Genomic DNA, 20,399 nt, shown 5'->3' with positions numbered 1-20,399 from the left:
GAAGAGCTTTCAGAGTCCCTTGCCCACTCTCACAAATTAAAGCCCCAGTGGCAATAAAAGTACAGGAAACCTAGCCTCCCTCCTACCCCACCCCCAAAATCATAGCCAGTGTCTGTAGTCCAGACACCCCTGCTTCACAACCTGCAGAGCAATCAGCTGCTGCTCACTTCAGTAAATCCAATACCCAAGATGGGGGGTGGGGGAGAAAGAGAGAGAGAGCTTTTGTGCAGGGCCACAGCCAGCCAGGCTGATAAGGGTAGGGCATGTCTTCTGCCCAACGTTCCAGGGCGCCATTTGCTTCAAGGGAAGACCTGGAGACCTGGATAGGGCTCCCCCTAGAACCAGAAGTATCCAGCCTGAGGGATTTACAGGAGCCACACCTCTCAGGGCAGGTCATTGGCAAAGCCAGAGGCCTCCTTCGATATGGTAATAGTGGCAGTCACAGCCATCCCTCCGGGTTGTAGGGTGGGGCCAGGATGTCCAGGAAGGCAGCAGCGTGTCTGTCTACCACGTAAATCTGTTGCAGCTTGATCCAGTGAGGCGTGAGGATGCAGAGGCCGCTGACTTCAGTGTACTCAGCCATAAAGTGCCAGCACTCCTGACCGACTGCCTCTCACTCTAGGGCCTGAAGCGGGGGCGATCTATTGCTCTCAAAGCACAGATAGTGGTTGCTGCCCGCTCTCCGCCTCCAACTTGTCAGTACAGCTGATGTGCACGTGCCATAGAGGACCTTGAGCTTATTGTGCACGCAAGGGTGGTTGTGCAGTGGGATGGACGTTCAGCTCTCCAGCAGGAACACTCCAAGGCTGAAGCCATCTGTCTCCTAGACATGCTTGTAGGTGACGGGCAGCAGATTGGGCAGCAGGTTGTGCGACAGCGATTGCGGTGTGGCCTTATGCAGGGCCATGTTGAGTCCTTGGCATGAACCTGGGTCAGCAGGCTTTTCAGCTTGCTCATGTTTTCCGGGAAGCCAGGCGGCATTGGTACCTTGAAGCCAAACGCTGAGCCAAGGTTGGCAGTGCAGTGGCTGTCCCCGCTGCCCTGAAAGTGAGGCATGCCCACTGAGTGATCAGTTAGGTCAGGGAAGACGTGTTGTCTTGGATCTGCTTGGCTGTTCCTCCATATGCCAGGCTGGCTCCCTCCTTTCCTCTGACCTTTGTGGTCCACGGCTGCTGCCACGATGGCTAGCAGCCCTGGACTAAGTGGAAGGCCCCTTGCAAGGATCTTCCTGTGGGGTTCGTGGCAAGCCAGCCACTGTCACTATTAAATATTTTAAAAATAGGGCCTGGCACCTAAGGAATGCTCATTAAATGCCTATTGGTGATGAATTCTATTTATTTGTAAACATATATCTTTAGCCCTACATATTGTTCATAGACCCATAGTGGCATTGATTTATGCAATGCCACCTATAAATAAAAAAAATAAATATATTAAAAAAACTCACATACACCACAAAAATCTGGTAGAACTAATACATGAATTTAGAAAAGTTGTAGGATCAAAAAACAAATAAACAAAGAGCCGTCACATTTCTATGTACTAATAACAAATTATCTGAAAGGAAAATAATACCATTTACAATAGCTTCAAAAAGAATAAATTATCTAGGAATAAACTAAGGAGGCAAGAGACTTGTACACTGATTCTACAATACGTTGATGAAAGAAATTAAAGAAGACACAAATAGACATGCCTCATTCATGGATTGGAAGGCTTAATGTACAATAAGTATATTACTCCAAACACCTACAAGTTCAACACAATCTTTATCAAAATTCCATTTGCATTTTTACACAATGAAAAAAATGTTTTAAATTCAATTAAAACTACAACTAACTGTGACCAGCCAAATAAGTCCTGAGTAAGCATGACAGAGCTGGAGGCATCACATTACCTGGCCTCAAAATATGCTACAAAGTACTAGAAAGCACAGAAGTATAAAACTGGCATAAAACAAACAATGAAACAGAATAGAAATCCCACATATTTACAGTCATTTTTTTTTTGGACAAAGGTACCAAGAACTCAGAGGGGAGAAGGACTATCTCTTCAATAAATGCTGTTAGGAAAATTATGTATCTACACACAAAAGGATGAATTGGGTCCTCATCAACAATTACATTCACTGATCAACTCAAAGGTGACATATATATGAATATGCCACAAGGAAACCCATTATGCTATATAATGAATATGCACTAGTCAAAATAGACTCACATAGCCAAAAATTTGAAAAATTCTGCAAAATATATCTCCTTTTGAAATTTCAAATAAGGATATATTACAGTTTCATATTACAAATATTATGGTAAAACAATCAACTCCAGAGGGACTAAAGATAAATGTACCAGAAACTATAAAACCACAGGGAGACAATATAAGAGGAAAAGTTCTATAACACTGATCAGGGCAATGATTCTTTCAGATATAATTCCAAAGAAAAAGAGACACATGGAATGTCATCAAATGGAAAAAAAAACAACTTCACAGCAGAGAAAATGATTAACAAAGTGAAGAGAGGAGCCACAGATTGGGGGAAAGTATTTGCCAACCATACATCTGACAAGTGTATTACCCAAAATATATAAAGAACTCAATAGAAAGAAAACATGACTTGATATTTTTTAAAAAATGGGCAAAAGATTGAAATGGACATTTCTCAAAAGAAGACCTATAAATGTCGAATAGGTACATGTCGAATAAAAAAAAAGATGCTCAATGTCACTAATCATCAGAGAATGCAAACTAAAACCACAATGGGCCATCACCTCACTGTAGTTAGAATGGTCACTGCCCAAAAGTTGAAAAATAAGAGGTGCTGGGGAGGGAGCAGAGAAAATTGAATCTTTGTGTATTGTTGGTGATTGCTTCATTGTGTCTGTCTTTTCTTGCACTACTTTTTCCTTTTTTAAGTAACTATGTTATCTTGAACTGTATTTAGATGTTCTAATTACTCATAAATTTTCTTCTGAGGTCTGCAGGAGTGGACTTTCAAAAGAATGCTGTGCCCAAGTGTCCAGGGTCTGGATATTTTTAGTTTTCTCTTGCTCTGCAATATGATTTCCTGAACCTCATGGTTTTTCCAAACTTGTGCTTTAATAAACCCAGATCTGTTACACCAGTGATTGTAGACATGAGCAGATCCACTCTTTGTTAACACTGAGATAAAATCCAGTACCTGTAGTTTGAACTGATGTGTGGGTGACCATCCTATCAATTTCACCTTAGGTTTTTTTTTTTTTTTGAAAAAAACTATGGTTTTATTTTCCCTTAAGGTCATTCACTGCTTTAGGATCTGATGAAACATGTAAGAATGCTTTTTGGTAAGGGAAGGATGTTCTTTTACTTTCTGAATACACTTCCATCCTGCTCCTACTTTGTGTTTTACTCATATAACTAAATTATGTGCTCCAGAATAAGCTGTCCTCTAACCTGATTGCTTTGTCTTTTGTAGTCCTGGATTTTATTTCCCTGATTCTCAACGTATGACTGAGGCAGAAGAAGCACTGCTAGGAGGACTTGGCTCTTGTAGGTTCAGCTCTGGTTCTCTAAGTGAAGAAGCAGGTTGCAGGAGTTGCATAGCAGAGCTTACACATTTTCAGAAGCAGATGCAGTTTAATTAACAAGAGTTGGTTGTTTATATACTGAAATCAATATATTTTTTGGTATGTTTTCTATATTATTTACTTATTGACAATCATTTTCAAATTCTTTTTAAGATGCATGTTGTCTTAAATTTTGAGACTGCAGAGTTTTCTGAATATCTTCATAAATATTTAATGAGATTTTAGCAAATGTTCCATTAAAACTGTGTGGTAAGTAAACATGAATTTGAATTGGAAATTAATAATTGTTATTGACAGACTAAAGAGATGGATATGAAATGTCAAAAAGAAGACTTTTTAAAAAAAGTACTGCGATTAAATTTCAAGCAACACTGAATAGTTTTGAGTTATATTGTTTTCTCCTCTCTCTTTTTTTAAAGGAAGTATAAAAAAATTACTCCTTTCTGAATTGAAAACAGTTATGATTGATTCCAACTACTGCATGAAGATACTAGGTCATGCCAAAGATTATTCTGTGAATATTAAGAAAAGAAGGAAAAATGAAGGAGAATCTGTAAGATAAATGGGGCCTAAAACTTATGAAATTATTTCAGCAGTTGATAGAGAGTTATAGCAATAATTCCTTTAAAATGTATTGTTTAGAGATTCTTTATCTCATTTCTGGATGCCTAATACTGGAATTTGTCTCCCCTCCCATTTACTAAAGATTTTTCTTCAAAAAACAATAATTAAGCATAAAAGCATTCATGTCTCTCTTTCTCTCTTTTTAAGGAATCACCCTCATGGGAAGCTGAACATCTCAAGGGCTATCATTCAGAGTCACCTAGAATAAAGTGGCTGTGATCCCAAGGTAATTTTCAGGTATGAGTTTCTAACAGTAAGAATAGCCACTGTAATGCTTCTATTCAGCTTTTATTTTCCAATGAATAAAATAGTTTAATAAATCTTACCAGATAGTTGAAAGTGAGTTACTGATTACAGATGGTTTATTTGGTTATTTTTCTGATTAATAACATTTATTTTTCCTCTATGAATATTTTAGATATTTTAGCTTTTTTTGGTCAGCTTTAGTGAAAGCTTTAATGTTTCAAGTGCAGGGATATTTGTGTGAGTGTGTGTGTGTGTGTGTGTGTGTGTGTGTACAGTTTTTGGACTGTACAGCTTTGTTGGGGAATACATCACATACCATGCAATTCACCCACTTGAAGTGCAGAATTCATCAATTAACTGTTATTGTTGTGGTAAAATCCACATAACATAAAAGTAATCATTTGCTCATTTTAAGTGTGCAGTTTAAGTGGCATTGATTACACTTACACTATTGTGCATCTGTCACCAATATCCACCTCCAGGATGCTTTCATCTTAAGAAACTGAAGCTCCACACCCACTAGACACTCTCTCCCATTCTTCCCTCCTCCATGCTCCCAGCAACCAACCATCCTACTTGGGCTTCATGAACTTCACTACTCAAGGTGCCTGGTATAATTGCCTGAATGCAGCCTTTGGCCTTTTGCAACTGTCTTATGTTACTTAACTCAGTGACTTCAACATTCATCCATTTTAGTCTGTGGCCAGCACAGATGGTATGAAAGGTTTAGTCATGCAGCAAAATCCTCAGGGAGTTTAAATTAAAGACACAGACACCATTTTCCTTTTATACCAGCTTCTGGATGGCTCCTCAAACCCTCAGCCTCAAGCTCCCCAAGGGGGGCAGCCAGGTTTTACTGAAGATGCAAGAGAGAGAGAGAGAGAGAGAGAGAGAGAGAGAGAGAGAGAGAGAGAGAGCGCACCTGCTAGGGAGAGGGCTTTTATTGGAGAACAAAGAATTTCGGGGAAAATCCCATCCAATGAAGGTCAAGGGGGGCAGTGTGGCAAGGTCAGGTGCGATGATTGAATCTTTGGGGCAGTGGTGAGACACACCTCCACATGGACAATCTTTCAAACCCAAAAGGGTGGGGAAGGCTCTGCCACATTAAAAGTGACTGAGCAAGTCACACCCAGCTGGGGAGGAATCTCAGTCATGTGCAAGGATGGTCTCCCATAGTCGATGTTGTAGAGTGGGACTTGGTTTTTTGTAAGGCCAAGTAGTATTTCAATGTATGTGTCCACAGATCATGTGGTGCATGTGCAGATCAGTTTATTGATCCATCCATCCATCTATCCACCCAAGGGCTTGGGTTGCTTTCATCTTTGGGCTATTGTGAACATACTGGGGCCATGAACATAGGTGCATCTCTTTCAATTAATTTTTTGAAGGCTTTCAGCTATACACCCAGAAGTAGAATTGCTAGTAGTTAAAGTTGTAAAGAATTGCTGTATTATTTTCTAAAGTGGCTGTACCAATTAACAGTACCCTTAATAGGTCTATAATTTTAAACACACAGAATCCTAAGGACCTTAGCCAATATTAAAGTTCCAGTGACTTCTAAATGAAATGTCTTCTGAAAGCATCATATTCCAAGTCCAAGTAGCCCCTGGTCTACCAACTCTGTGACAGTGGGAATTTTACCCCAGCATGTACTTCACACCATACCCCAGTGAAGCCTTGCATGTGGAAGAGGTCAAGGTGTATCTGTTGGATAATTGTTTCTATGGACAATGAGCTTAGAGCTTAATCATGTAGCATTTGTCAGAATAGCTGGCGACCAGTACCTGAGGTAGCATTGTGGAAACCGGGGTATCATGGGACCCTGTTGTCTGTCTTTATAGCCTGTGTTTGAGGCAAATGACAGCTCTCCTTGTTGGTTTGCATCGGTTCACTTTAGCCCTCAATGAATAGTAAAGTATTGACATCCCCTGTGCTTCTAGAATGCAGAGTGGTTTTTAATTTAGAGAGCCTAATGATAATGTTGATCTTACCCTTCATTCCTAAACCCAGCCCCTTTCCTGCCCTGCATCCTTTGCAGTCTGGCTTCTCTTAACCTGCAAAAGGAGATGTGAAGCCTGGGAACCACAGAGCTCAAAGTTCAGCCGCTTAAAGAAGGGAGCATCATTCTTCCAACCTGAAAAACAGTCCTACAATTTAAAAACAGAATTCCATTTTTCCCAAGGACACTTCCAGTAAACCAATCCCCCCTCAAAAACATATATATATATATATATATATATATATATATATATATATATATATATATATATATAACAGTTTATTGATCTATCTATCTATGTCCCTCTATATATGTATATACATATATATTGCAAATTAAATGCCCCCCATGAGCTTGAGCTTTAAAAGTCTTCAAAGGAATTCAAACATCTTCTCCCATCCAGGAATTTCAAATTCCAGTCTTCATACTGGGAAGTTGGGCTCAAGTAGGTTTAAAAAAAAGAGGGGAAAAAATAGGAGCCTTTTATTCTCCCCAAGAAAAATAAAAGTTGTTCACTTCTGTTCATGCATCACAAATAAAACACAGAACTGCAATATGCATGAACTACCTAGACTTGTAGGGACTTTAAAAGTGGATTTTTTTTGCTAGGGAATGTTTGTAATGACAGCAGCTTGGGAGGCTGAGGCAAGAGGTTCAGGAGTTCAAAGCCAGCCTCAGCAACAGCAAGGCATGAAGCAACTCAGGGAGACCCTGTCTCTAACTAAAATGCAATATAGGGCTGGGGATGGGGCTCAGTGCACAAACCCCTCTAGGTTCAATCTGTGGTTCAAAAAATGACTTTGTTGTATTATGTGCATGTATCAGGATAGCCTCAGGAATTTCCAACAAGAAAAGAGAAAGCAAAGATAAATTTGGCAGAATTGTAGGAGACACATTGTAATGTGATAGGTGCAACCCGAAAGCCAGAGAGCAACACCCCCCCTTTTTTTAATCTTTTCCATTTACTTTTCCAAGTGTCTGGAACTGATACTCATTTTCCCATACTTTCCACCCCCCTCTCCGAGATAAAACCCATCCCTTTTCAGGCAGAGTATGGTGGCTAAATATTTTTACCAGGGTACCCAAGGGGAGACCTTTGCTTCACCTGAAATAGGAAAAAAAAACCCAGGGATTTGATGGACAGGTGATGTGCTGCTTGGCAGGAATCTGTCTTCCACTCAGACCTGATTGGAATTTTCCAGATTGTTTCAGAACCCTCTCTGGAGACACCTATAGTCAGTCCTTGGAAAGGAAGAGGGGGAAAGGAAGGGGAAAGAGTTTCATCTGAAAGCCTGTGTCCCCCAGCCTCTCCCCATGCCACCTTGGTTTTTATTTTTATTTATTTATTTTTGGTAAAGGGGATTGAACACAGGGATACTTAACCACTGAACCACATACCCAGCCATTTTTATATTTCAGTTTTAGAATTAGGTTTTATTAAGTTTCCTAGTTATAGGTTTTATTAAGTTTCCTCGCTAGTTGCAGAGGCTGGCCTACAACTTGTAATCCTCCTGCCTCAGCCTCCCAAAACTGCTGGAATTGTAGGCATGGACCACCATGTCCAGTTCTTGGGGAAAATTAAGTATCAGCCATTGATAGTCTTTTAAGGAAGCTATGGCCTTTGGTTTGTGGAAGATGGCAGAGGACAGGGCAGGCCCAAGACTCTGCACCCCTGGGAACCCCCAGCCTTCTATCCTTCCTTTTCAGCTTTAACTGGTCTTTGGGGTTCCAGACAAAACCCACTATTTACAGCAAAGCATCAGCAAACACGTCTCTATAGGAAGCCCCAGTCCCTGAGCCCAAAGAAGCTGCCGCTGAGCGCATACCCGAGAGGAAAAATGCGCTCCTGATTGAGCACTGGCCCTACTCTTCTTCTTCGGGCTCTGTCTCGGTGGTGATCCTGGAGTTCTTGTACAGAAAGACCTGCTGGTCCACATGCACTGAGGCTTGCCCATTCCTCTTGGTACTGACCATGCTGGCTGAGGAGCTGAAGAGGCGCTCAGGGAAGATGCAGGTGGCAGCCACGCACCAGTACTTTGGAGCACCTTGGGTAGCACTGGGAAGAGCACCAGGCTGTCGGACCACCACTTGAGTGGGTTCCCATGGAGGCTGAGGACCTTCTGCGACTTGAAGTTGCTCAGCTCCTCCAGCAGCTGCTAGTACAACTCCTCCTGTTCCTTGGCCCCGCCTATCTGGCAGAAGGTCTCGGTCAGCATGCTGTTGATGACACTTCTGGGATTCTTGGCCACAGGCCCCTTGGACACTGAGTAGAGCTTGTCCTCCACAGGTGGCAGCAGGGGGAAGCTGCTGTCCTTGATCTTCTCCAGGAGGCCTTGGGCTTCCTCCACCACTCGGTTTTCCAATGCTGCCTCTCAAAGGCGGACAGGAGGGGGAATCTCTTGTAGCGCGGGTCCAGGAAGGTGGCCACCTTGAGGAACAAACATGTCTATCTCAGTCGTCTCCTGGGAGGTCTTGGAGAGCTCTTTGGCAATTATCTCCTTGGCCATGCTCATCTCCTTGCAGTTGATCTCTTTGATGTTGAGCTTCATGTTCAGCAGCAGCAGCTTCACCATGCTGATGGTTGGGTTCTTGGATGCGGACAGCATCTTGGCCACCTGCTTGAAAGTCTGCAGCAGGTCCACCACACTGCCAATGGTGGCTCACTTGGTGGCCTCCAACATGAGATGGTGGTTGTTGCTGTCCTCCACCAGGATTCCTGCCATGGCTAACTGCTGCTCCTTGAGCTGCTGCAGATGGCCAGGGTGCTGCCCCACCAGGCCACCTGGTTGCTGACCAGCATGTTGTGCTCTGCACCATGCTGCTTCTTGTGGAGCATGTACATGGCCACCAAGGACTGCTGGAAGTTCGCCACCAGCCTGAGACAGCACGCCAGTGGGAAGCCCATCTTGGGCAGCTGGAAGGCCTGCTGGATGCCCGCTTTGAATATCCGCCACCCAGACACTGCATCTGCACGGGGATATCCAGCAATGAGCAAGCCTTGGCAATGTCCTTCCCGCAGTCCTTGGTGGTCCTGAAGACCTTGGTGCTGTTGCCCCACTCAATGAACATCACCTAGAGCACGTGTGTGATGGTCTCTGCCGCATTCTCATGGACACCTCGAAGGTCTTTAGGCACCTGGAGGCCACCGACAGGTAGTTAGAGAATGCAAGGCCCAGGATGTGCATGGCCAGCATCACATAGGCGTGTTTCTGGTTGTTGCTGCGCCACAGATCGGTCGAGATGCCGCACCATGCGGTGTCCACCAGCTCCTTGAGCACAGCCTCCCGCATGGCACTGTAGCGCTCTGGCAGAGCCTTGCTGCAGAAGAACTTCCTACTGGGCAGCTCGTAACTGGGCTCTGTGGTCCTGAGCAGCACGCAGAATATGGGCTTGTCCACAACGGAAACGATGCACAGCCTCTCACAGATGAGCGACAGAACTGTGCCCATCAGCTCCTGCTGCCTTGTGCCCTAGAAGCCATGGCCAGGTTTCAGGCCAGTGCTTTCTGTGCAGGTGGCAGCAGCTGCTGCTGCTGCGATGATGAGGATGACTCAGGATTGAGTTTGGAGAAGGCTGTGACAAAAGCCTCCAGCATCTGCTCCGTGTAGCTCTTGATGAACTCACAGAATTCCTCGGGGTGATTCTTCTCCAGGTGGTAAGACAGGTTGAATGTGTTCTCAGAATAGGCGATCTGGGACAAGCAGATGTGACAGTAGATCTTCTTCCACTACAAGATGCATCCTTTGACATTGGTGTTGAATCTGAAATACTTTCACATCTTGCTCTTGGCGCAAGGGTGCGCTACCAGCTTCATATCCGCCTGCGAGCTGTCCACCACTTTTTCTCCATGGCTTCAGTGGCTGGGCCTGCTCATTCTCCAGGATTTGTTGGCTCTGTGAAGACCCTGGGCAGTGGTGCAGCAGCTTTGCCACCAGCACCACCCGCTCTGTACCAAAAGACTAGTTATTAAAAGGCAGTTGGTGCTTGATTCCTGTCAGTATGAATGCCCTGATTGCACTGATGGAATTTAAATATGCCTCCCTCAGTTTTAACAAACACATTTACATCAGCTAGCAAACGCATCAGCAGGCATATCTTTAAAAGTCCTACAAAAATGAAGAAATAAAATTTCCCCAAATTCAAAGAGATTTTGCTCACTCTATATTTCAGAGAATATTTTATCCTCAAGGTCCAAAACCTGAACCTCCTTTTCCATGGTTCACCTTTGCTTCCAGATTAATCACAGTTGAGATATGCCTCACTGAAAAGTAGAACAAGTTAACCAAAGGCAATTATCACTTTTACTTTTTAATCCAGAACAGCCCCATCCAGAAGAGATTTTTTGCATTGGCAGGAATATTCTATAATTCATTGCTATCATCACTGAACAGACACACTCAGTGTGTATACTGAGCACTTGAAATATTTCTAGTGCAACAACAACTAAAATTTTAATTTTTAATCTATTTGAATTTTTATAATTTAAGTTAAATAGCCACATGTAGCTAGGGACTACTAATAGCTCCACTTGGCTACACAAACCTAGCGTGTCATTAGGACTATGAGAGTTGGTATACAGTCCTATACAATATATTAGCAAATGACCTGAACTGGAAGAAATTACCCAGAGCCCCTCATTCTGCTTGTGTGTTTGTTTGCTTCAGTTTTTTTACACAAATAAAAAATGTTATTATAAATCAGAATGATCATTATTATTGCTATTATAGATAGTTATAAGGAACAATGATTCACTTCTGAGGAAAAACATATTTTTCTCTGAGTCTTGCGTATTGTTGAGATGGAAAAGAGTGTGATAGAAAGACAAGAGTAGAATTTCAGAGCCTCTGTCAGTTCCTTTATATTGCTGATGGTTAATATCTAGATTAGAAATCCCTTCCATTATGTAGAATTATTAATACTGTGTGGATATACAAAAGCAGATCCAGAGTTTAGAAGTGGGTGAAGAATCATTTATGTTTGAATTTCTGGGTAATAAAAAATAGTCCAAAAATTTATGAAACAAAAATGGGGCGGGGAAAAGAGCAATGTGAAGCGTGGATTGAAAGGGATGGGAAAAAAGGAGGAAGCTGGGAAAGTCAAGGCCACTTCCCAACAGAAGTGTTTGATTTCCAGTTTGAGTTGATTGCATTTCTGCAAGATAAAACCATCTTTCCTTGTTGTTATTGTTGTTGTTGTTGTTGTTGTAGTTGCCCTTTAATCTTTAGCAGCCTCTACTGCTCAATGCAGAGGGCTTTGTGTGGATTCTGTGTTAGGCACATTAGAGTAAATGGGCTTTTTTTGATAATTTGCTAAGGGCTAAGAGAATAAAGCCTGGATGGAGGGAGATGGAGCAACAGTGAAAACAGCCAAAGTGATTATGAGAACACAACCTCCAGATAAATCCTGAGTGGGGAAATGCTCAACATCTGGAAGAGCCAAGTAGCCCTCTGACATCTAAATTGCAAGAGGACATATAAAATGCTGAACATTCTACATTAGCTTGATAGAATTCTGAGCACTGAGGTCTGCAATGAGTGCCTGGTTAAGAGGTTCATGTCAAGCAACACATGAATCATTTCAACTAGGATTTTTAAAGCTTTCAGTTATTGTTTTCATCATTAGCAATTCAGATCACATTTATAATGGTCTCCCAAGGGCCTTTCAGTCGCCTATCTTATACTTTGGGCAGAAAGAAAAATATCTCTTAATGCAGCAATATAGTGCAACTTGATACAACTAGATACACAAACGAGGATAAAAGCTCAGAGCCTGAGGTATCTAGTGGGGGTTGAGAGGAAATGTCACACACTCATGCACACACACGCAGAGAATTGTTGAAAATTTCCAAGAGTAAATTTTGCAAGACCAATGCTCTAATTCTTGAGCTATGGAGCCAACTCCAATAGTAAATTTTCATAGTAGTCTTTCCTGGGAAAGAGAGAACACAATTATAGTCTTCAGGGTTCTTAGGTCCTGAAATACTCTCATTCCCACACCTTAAGTACCTCCTGTATTTTAATCTAAATATATGAGTACCTCTCTGCTATCCTGCACTTTCCACCCTGATCCTCTCTGGGAGATTCAGTTTTCAATACTTTTGTTAACCTTTTTTTTTAAAGCAAGTGAATTTCAACATACAGATTTCAACATATAAAGTCATCAGTGCCCAGAAAATGTGGTATTTTCCAGCACTCCTCACAGCATGTACTTCAAACCTGTCTTTCAGGGCTTTTGGCTGAGGCCATGTGTTAGTTTTGAAGACCGAATTTCAATATGTTGGTGACTGTATTCATGCACATCACTCCTGCCTTTTCACAGCTCCTTTTACAGCAAAGAATCTTCATCTTGGAATTTAGAAAGAAGCACAAGTCTTTTGTTTTATTTTTACACCAGTTCTGCTCAGGCTGGGCTCCTTTTTTTCTGTCATCTGCCATCTCCTGGGCTGTGTTGGGCAGGCAAGCGGACTAAGCTGCTCACTGGTCTTGTTGACAAATCCAGAAGTATCTGTGAATCCATTCCAAGGGGCTTATTAGATTTTCTGATGGAGAAGCAGATAAACCAACAAAATTATATATTATCATGTACACAATGAACTCAAACTTCTAAGAATATGTAGTTTAAAATATAATTTTGTTTTCCAGCAATTTCATGAAAAACCATGATTTCCTAGAACTTTTTTTGGGGGGGTGGAAATGTTCACTGGGGATTGAACTCAGATGCACTCCACCACTGAGCCATATCCCCAGCCCTATTTTATTTAGAGACAGGGTCTTACTGAGTTGCTTAGAGCCTCACTTTTGCTGAAGCTGGCTTTGAACTCATAATCCTCCTGCTTTAGCCTCCGAAGCTGGTGAGATTACAGACATGCACCACCATGTCAAGCCTAGAACTTTTAATATTTTGCTTGGATGATCTTGATCAGCTTCTAAATTAAAAGGGAAATTTTGTGATATACAATGATCTCTTATAAAGATATATTAATTACTTTCAACATAAACCACTCAAATTAAACATATTATAAAGTAATATATATATATATATATATATATATATATATATATATATATGAATAAGATGGAGTATTACAAAAAAAAAAAACCTCTAATTGAATCATAAATACTTCAAGGTGAAAGCAGGGCTGGGCTGAATTTGGACACAGACCAACTCTAGCTGATGATCTGTGTTTTTAGAGCCTATAAGATAAAATTATTTTTTACATTTTAATTGAATTGATGGAGGAGGTAGAGAAGGGGGAATTCTGTTTCTCTTAAAGCCTAAAATATTTAATAGCTAGTTTCTACAGAAAAAGTTTGCTGACTACTGATATAAAGGATAATGTGACTGAAGCAGCAAATATCTACTAAAGCAAATATTGATGTGATATTTAAAATTTTTCTTTATGTCATCTCCTCACATACAAAAAGTTATCAAATTTTTCAACATAACTTCTAATTACTCTGTTCTCAGTTCACATATTTCTATCTTTGATGACATCATATTGTCCAAACCCATCACCTCTCACCTGAACTTCTGTATCATCTTCTCTATTTCACATTATTCTTCTTTCTTCAATGAATTCCTAACTTCTTGTTGGAAGCTGTTTTAAAATACAAGATTTCACGTAATTCCCTTGGTTAAATTCCTTTAGTAGCTTTTAACTCACCTTAAGATAAACATTTTTTAAAGTTCTTCATGATATCATAACTTCAAATCTCTAGAGTCCAAAATTATAACCACCATTGCTTATCTCTTCTGTATTTTCTGACCCCACCAGCCAAAGCCATATTCTAATCCAGAATTGGAGTCTTTTGAGTCTGAGTTTTCATTTGTCTGTAATATTCCCCCATCCTCATCTTTTCTCTTACCTAGTTCTTACTTATCTTTCAGATGCTCCATTAAATACCAGTTTAATAAGGAATCCTACTTCAACCCCACAAAATAAATCACATATTTATAACATATACTCCCATAACATTGTGTCTATTTCCATCTTAGGATTTACTATGATTGTACTCTATTAATTATGGAAAACATATTTTTGGTTTCTTTACATTTTACAGAGGTAGGGCCCATGACTACTGTCTATCAATCACACAGTGTGGAGCACTTCTTAGGTACTTAACTCTCAGTTGAATAAACAAATAAATAAGGAATAAAGAAGCAAGTCAATGAATAAGACAATAAATATAGAAAACACATCCAATTATGTAAACCAACTCAACTTACAGTGTTGTGTTTTAGAAATATAATTATATGGACATCTCAAAACTCTTGAAAACTTAAATTTTATTACTCGTATATAGACATCCACCTTTGTAAAGAATTAAACTTTCTGAGTCAGCTGGAACTTTGTTCCCATTTTGACTCTTCACCTTTCATTTTAACATCTCTCTCTGACAAGTATTCACTCACAGTGTGTTCACATATGTGTGCACACACATGCACCATGCCTCCTATCATCAAGATTGCAGGGGTTTCTGAGAACTCTGCATTCTCTTTCTTCACATTGTCATTGACCATCTACGTTTCTTCCTGTCACTGAAATCTTGGGTCAGAGTTTTCTCTGCTACTTTCTATTTTGGTTGCTATTGTCAATTTCTTGTCTATATTCTCTTCACAGTAGTAAGGCTTATGTACAGAATAAAGGCAAAGAGAGGCCCCTCCATCTAACTGTCTGCACTGTAGGAATTCCTAGTCTCCTGGTTAAAATTCCTACAACAATATAAAAAAGCTGTGGGTAGGCCTAACAATCTTGGTAGCAGGGATTAGTTACAAAAAAGAAGCAAGGGATGGTTGGAAGAAAAGTTTGAATGCATTGATAATGGAAATTTTACACTGTATTTGGATGTTCATAGTAGCACAGGTTCACTTCTTTAAAAGACCTTATAACTGGAGAAACCAATAAAACTGTTCCCTGTGTAAAAAATTTGATGAATATTCTATTGTGCTGTATATTTGAAAATTGCAGAGAGAGTAGAATTTAAGTGTTCTTATCATATTTTATGATTTAGATATTAAGTGTCTCATTCTCTCACTAAAGTTCATGTGTGAGAGAATGCAAGAACATTCAGAGAGAAATGATTGGGTTATGAGAGCCTTAAATCAACTGGTAAATTAATCCCTTGATGGGATCACCAGAGTGGTAACTGAAGGCAGGTAGAGTGTGGCTAGAGGAAGTGGTACTGGGGGTCATGCCTTTAGGGAATATATTTTGCACCTAATGAGTATAGTCTCTCTCTGCTTCCTGATCATGTGAGATACTTCCCTCTGCCACCACTCTTCTGCCATGATGTTCTGCCTTACCTCAAACCCTAAGGAATAGAGATAACCTCCTATGAACTGAGACTCCTGAAACCATGAGCCCCCAAATAAACTTTCTCCACTAAAATTGTTTCTGTCAAGTCTTTTGGTCACATCAGTGAATAGATGACTAAAACAGCACACAAAATGATCTTCTGAAATACATATACATTGTAAATGGAATGACTAAATTGAGCTAATTGACATGTATATGGCTCCTACATTCTTGTTATCTTTTATGATAAGAAACTTATGTACAATTTATATTTGTTAATTAAAACTTAAAAATTATATTTATGAAATATATGGGTAGGTCTTTTACCAATTCTGGGATTCTTCATTCTTTTGGGACATCAAATAAAATTCTCTCCAAGTCTTAGGAAAATCCTAAGAATAAGGAACTCCTTACCCCAGTATATGCTGTATTTCTTTTGTCTGTGGCATCTATTTTAGCAAAGCCACAGACATTGCTCAGTTTTTTTCTTATTTATACCTGTAGTCAAACATACATATCACTCTTTCCCTTCTCTTCCTAATCATCAGAAAGATAACCTCAAGTCCCCATGTAACAAGTGAATTTTGTAAAAAATGATGACAGTAAGTTCATCTAAATCAATTGTGCAAGAAACTCCATTGTTCAACATAGTTGTCACAGCCATATTCTCAAACTTAGAGTGAGAAATATTCCTATTTATTGGCTTTTAGCTACTTCTTATTTCTTCAGGACTTTATATACTCTAAAACCACCAAAATAAATTTCAGAACACTTTCATAAACCCCATCCATATCCATGAACCTCATTGTTCATTTCTCCACAACTTACTGGTCCTGAGTACTTGTCATTTTCTGTCTTTGTGAATTTTAAAAAAATCAAATCCATGTACTTATATATCGAATGGAGCATTATATATGAGAAGAGGATAACAGTGTCCTTTCTTTTGCTTCTGGCTTCTTTATTTTGGCACAATGCGTGTTTGGGGATATGGGCACATTGGTTCTACCCTTGTTCAACAGATCAGAGTAGACCAACAAGTAGATCAGCACCTACTCTGACTGCTTTCACATTCATGACTCCAACCTCAAAATGACAATGTTTGGATTATAGCTCCTAGAAAGCAGTGGCCCCGGGGACTCAAGGTTCCCTACAGGATAAAGACCCAGTGTTGACTCCTGTGTCTCTTCAACCTAGGCCTGTCGCAATGGCTTCCTAAGGATTTGGATTTCCAGATCCACCACTTCTTTCTAATCTACCTTTTTACTTTTGCTTATTTATCTGAATACTCTGGCTAAAGTTCTATATTGCCTCTTCTCTGGAGTATATGATATATAAAACACAATGATGCAAAATCCACATGAGGCATGGGGATGTGGCTCAAGTGGTAGCGTGCTGGCCTGGCATGCATGCATGCAGCCTGGGTTCGATCCTCAGCACCACATACAAACAAAGATGTTTTGTCTGCCAAAACCTAAAAATAAATAAATAAATATTAAAAACTCTCTCTCTCTCTCTCTCTCTCTCTCTCTCTCTCTCTCTCTCTCCTCTCTCTCTCTCTCTCTCTCTTTCCTCTCTCTCTTTAAAAAATCCACATGAAAAATATCCCTAGTTGAGGAATTTATGTATGGAAAGAACTGGCTAAAACTTCAGAAATACTTTGGATAGCAAATTGTGAGGGAGGCACAGATTCCACTACTACTTAAAGGTAGTTTTAGGTGTGACAAGTATAAAATACTTAGTGTTTGGGTCATCACCATAGGACTTACCAACATTCCTCTGTCCTCCATTGCCATAAAAGTTGTAGGTGCAGGGTAAATTAGGTATGCTTTGTCCCTGTAGACTGTGAACCCTTTGAGACTATAATCCATGCTTTCTCTATATTTGTATCTCCAGATCATAGCCTAATGTCAATGACAAAGTACTTACTCAAAGCATGCTTCATAAACAAGTAGATGAATTAATGAGTGAACAAATAAGTCATTTACCCAATGAATATTCACTTAGTGACCATTTGGGAGAGAAGTGCAGTGAGCAGGTCAGAACCACAAGGAAAGCATGAAGTTACCACCCACAAACATGGTTATGATTGGCAGGCAGCTAGTGAAAAGTGTCAATGGACCAGGACCAAAAGGCACTTTATTTGCAAGCAGGATCTGCCTTGAGTTTAACAGTAGTTGAATTTAAACTTATCTCCCTAACTGCTTCCTTGCAGTCCCATAGAATAATTTTGCTTAAATTTTACTTAATTGTATCAGAAAGATGCTTGCCTGTAAACCTGTATATCTTCCCTTTTTTCTACCAGTGGTTTAGACTTGAAATAGAACTGAGTCAATGGAACTCTATACAAAATATTTCCACTTCTTGCTCTTTCCTTGGGAACCTCACCTGAAGTTAGGGATGATCATGTGACCTTCTTGGGACAATAGCAGGTATTACTTGAAGTCATAACCCTTAATATCCACAGAGCACAAGTCTTTACCCTCTGGCACAATGACCTCCAATTTTGATATTTTGCCTGGTACCTAGCATTGGCACATTGTCAAGCAGAACTCTCAATCAACCCTCAATAGGAATAAAAGTGAAAAATAAAATTTTATTTTAAATTTTTGAGATTCTTGCCCTTCTTTGATATGATAGCATGGCCTAAATTCTCTCAGGAAAATAATAGATACAAAATAAGAAATAATCTGTATAAATATGCTCTTTTCTGATTAGGTAAACATCTTTGAGACCACTCACCCTTGCTGGAATCAAGGTATTACATTCTAGCCTACTGACCCTGGATGAGTTAGGTAAACAATCTGGGACTACAAGATTTCTAGAATAATTATAGCTAACCTCAAGACTTGTGAGGACTAAATGAGGTTAACATCTAAGAAACAGAGCAATGCTTTGAACAGCCTAGGAACCATATACATGAAAGTTATTGTTTTCACTTTTAGTCTTACTGGACTTGACTTTCACCTTGGTTACCCCTTGTGTTTCATTTCAGAGCTGTCTAGTCAAAGACCACATCTCAGAAGAGTTTTGTGAATCATTCTGTGATTAAGAGCTACAGAAATGAAAGTAAAATAAACAAACAAACAAACAAACAACAATAACAGCAATGACAAACTTTGGGGAAGTAAACCTGAAGAAATTACTTTTAGATTTATTGATATTATGGTGTACTGAGCCTAACATTTAATTACCACTTGGAAATGTGGCCCCTTCTATAGTTAATCATAATTTAATATTTCTTATAGGGAAAGAGAATTACTTTCTAGTAAATAGTTTTATAATAGCCTCTGAGTTCAATCGGAGGTTGTAGAACCACAGATCCACACTGGGATATGAAGGGAACTCTTTAGAGTTTTAGACAGGAGTATAACCAGCATGAATAATACCCAAAGTCTGGGTTTCTTATTCCTTTTGTGTGACTATGACCTGCCAATAAGATATCTGGAAGGAAAAGAAAGGTGGACACCCAACTGGGCACAATGAGGATGATTAAGATCATAAGTGACATGAGAATTAAAAATGAACTTATAACTTGGGGCTGAGGTCGTAGCTCAGTGGTAGAACACTTGCCTAGCCCACATGAGGGTCTGAGATCAATACTCAGCACAACATAAAGATAAATAAATAAAATGAATGCATTATGTCCATCTATAACTACAAAAATTTTTAAAACATATTTTAGCTGTAGATGGATATAATAACTTTATTTTGTTTTATTATTATTATTATTATTATTATTATTATTATTGAATTCCAGTACTTAGTGAAACTCTAGGGCAGCAAATAATGTGTAAGGGTAACCAGTACTGCATAATATTTCTTGTTTTGATACATTCCCTTTGTAGTGATTTATTAAGGGAAACTGAAAAAGCCTGATTAAAATGCATAAACTGTGCTGAACAGTAAACAACTATGTCTAAGGATGAAAAAACGGGACCCAAATGCTGCGCATAGAAATTGCCCTTAATGATATGGCCTATTGTTGAACAGATTAGGAAGCCAAAGGTTGCTTGTAATCAAATGCCATCCATTTCCCATCACTTATAAAAGCAACACTTCCTTGTGCAAATGTTTCAATTTGTTGTAGTTAAAAACTGCTTCCTGTCTTAATCCTTGAAGAAACCAGTTCTTTTGACTGTCAAGTGAATGGAAAAATTTAGACAGGGAACACACTGGACTTCACAAAATGAAACAGAGATTGTATGTTGAAAGAGAAATAAAATCTAAAGAATTAACAGGAGCAAATTAAACCAGCTTGAGAGCTCCAGATAGGGATTTCTTTTGTAGTTCATTTAAGCTGGGGGAGAAGTTTTGTGGCTTGCCTAGGTGCTGAAATCTCTTTTTATTAAAATATACATATATTTTAATCTTTATTTTTTAAAATTTATTTATTTATTTATTTGCATAATGATTCTTTTTTTTTTTTTAGAGAGAGAGAGAGAGAGAGAGAGAGAGAATTTTTTAATATTTATTTTTCAGTTTTTGGTGGACACAACATCTTTATTTTATTTTATGTGGTGCTGAGCATCGAACCCAGTGCCCCACACATGCCAGGCAAGCACATTACTGCTTGAGCCATATCCTCAGCCCTGCATTACAATTCTTAAAACACCATTATATAATAATTTATCATTTGATTATATATTATATATAAGGCATGTTGACA

General features: G+C 39.6%; 2 pseudogenes; both read right to left on the bottom strand.

Annotated features, from left to right (window-relative positions):
- Positions 1-335: 335 nt before the first annotated feature.
- Positions 336-6,235, bottom strand: LOC144252637 (2-aminoethanethiol dioxygenase-like; annotated as a pseudogene).
- Positions 6,236-8,212: 1,977 nt separating this feature from the next.
- On the bottom strand, positions 8,213-13,977 carry LOC144252636 (E3 SUMO-protein ligase ZBED1-like; annotated as a pseudogene).
- Positions 13,978-20,399: the final 6,422 nt, after the last annotated feature.

Source organism: Urocitellus parryii, unplaced genomic scaffold, assembly GCF_045843805.1.
Source record: "Urocitellus parryii isolate mUroPar1 unplaced genomic scaffold, mUroPar1.hap1 Scaffold_49, whole genome shotgun sequence".
NCBI lineage: Eukaryota > Metazoa > Chordata > Mammalia > Rodentia > Sciuridae > Urocitellus > Urocitellus parryii.
This window is presented reverse-complemented; position numbering and strand designations above follow the sequence as displayed.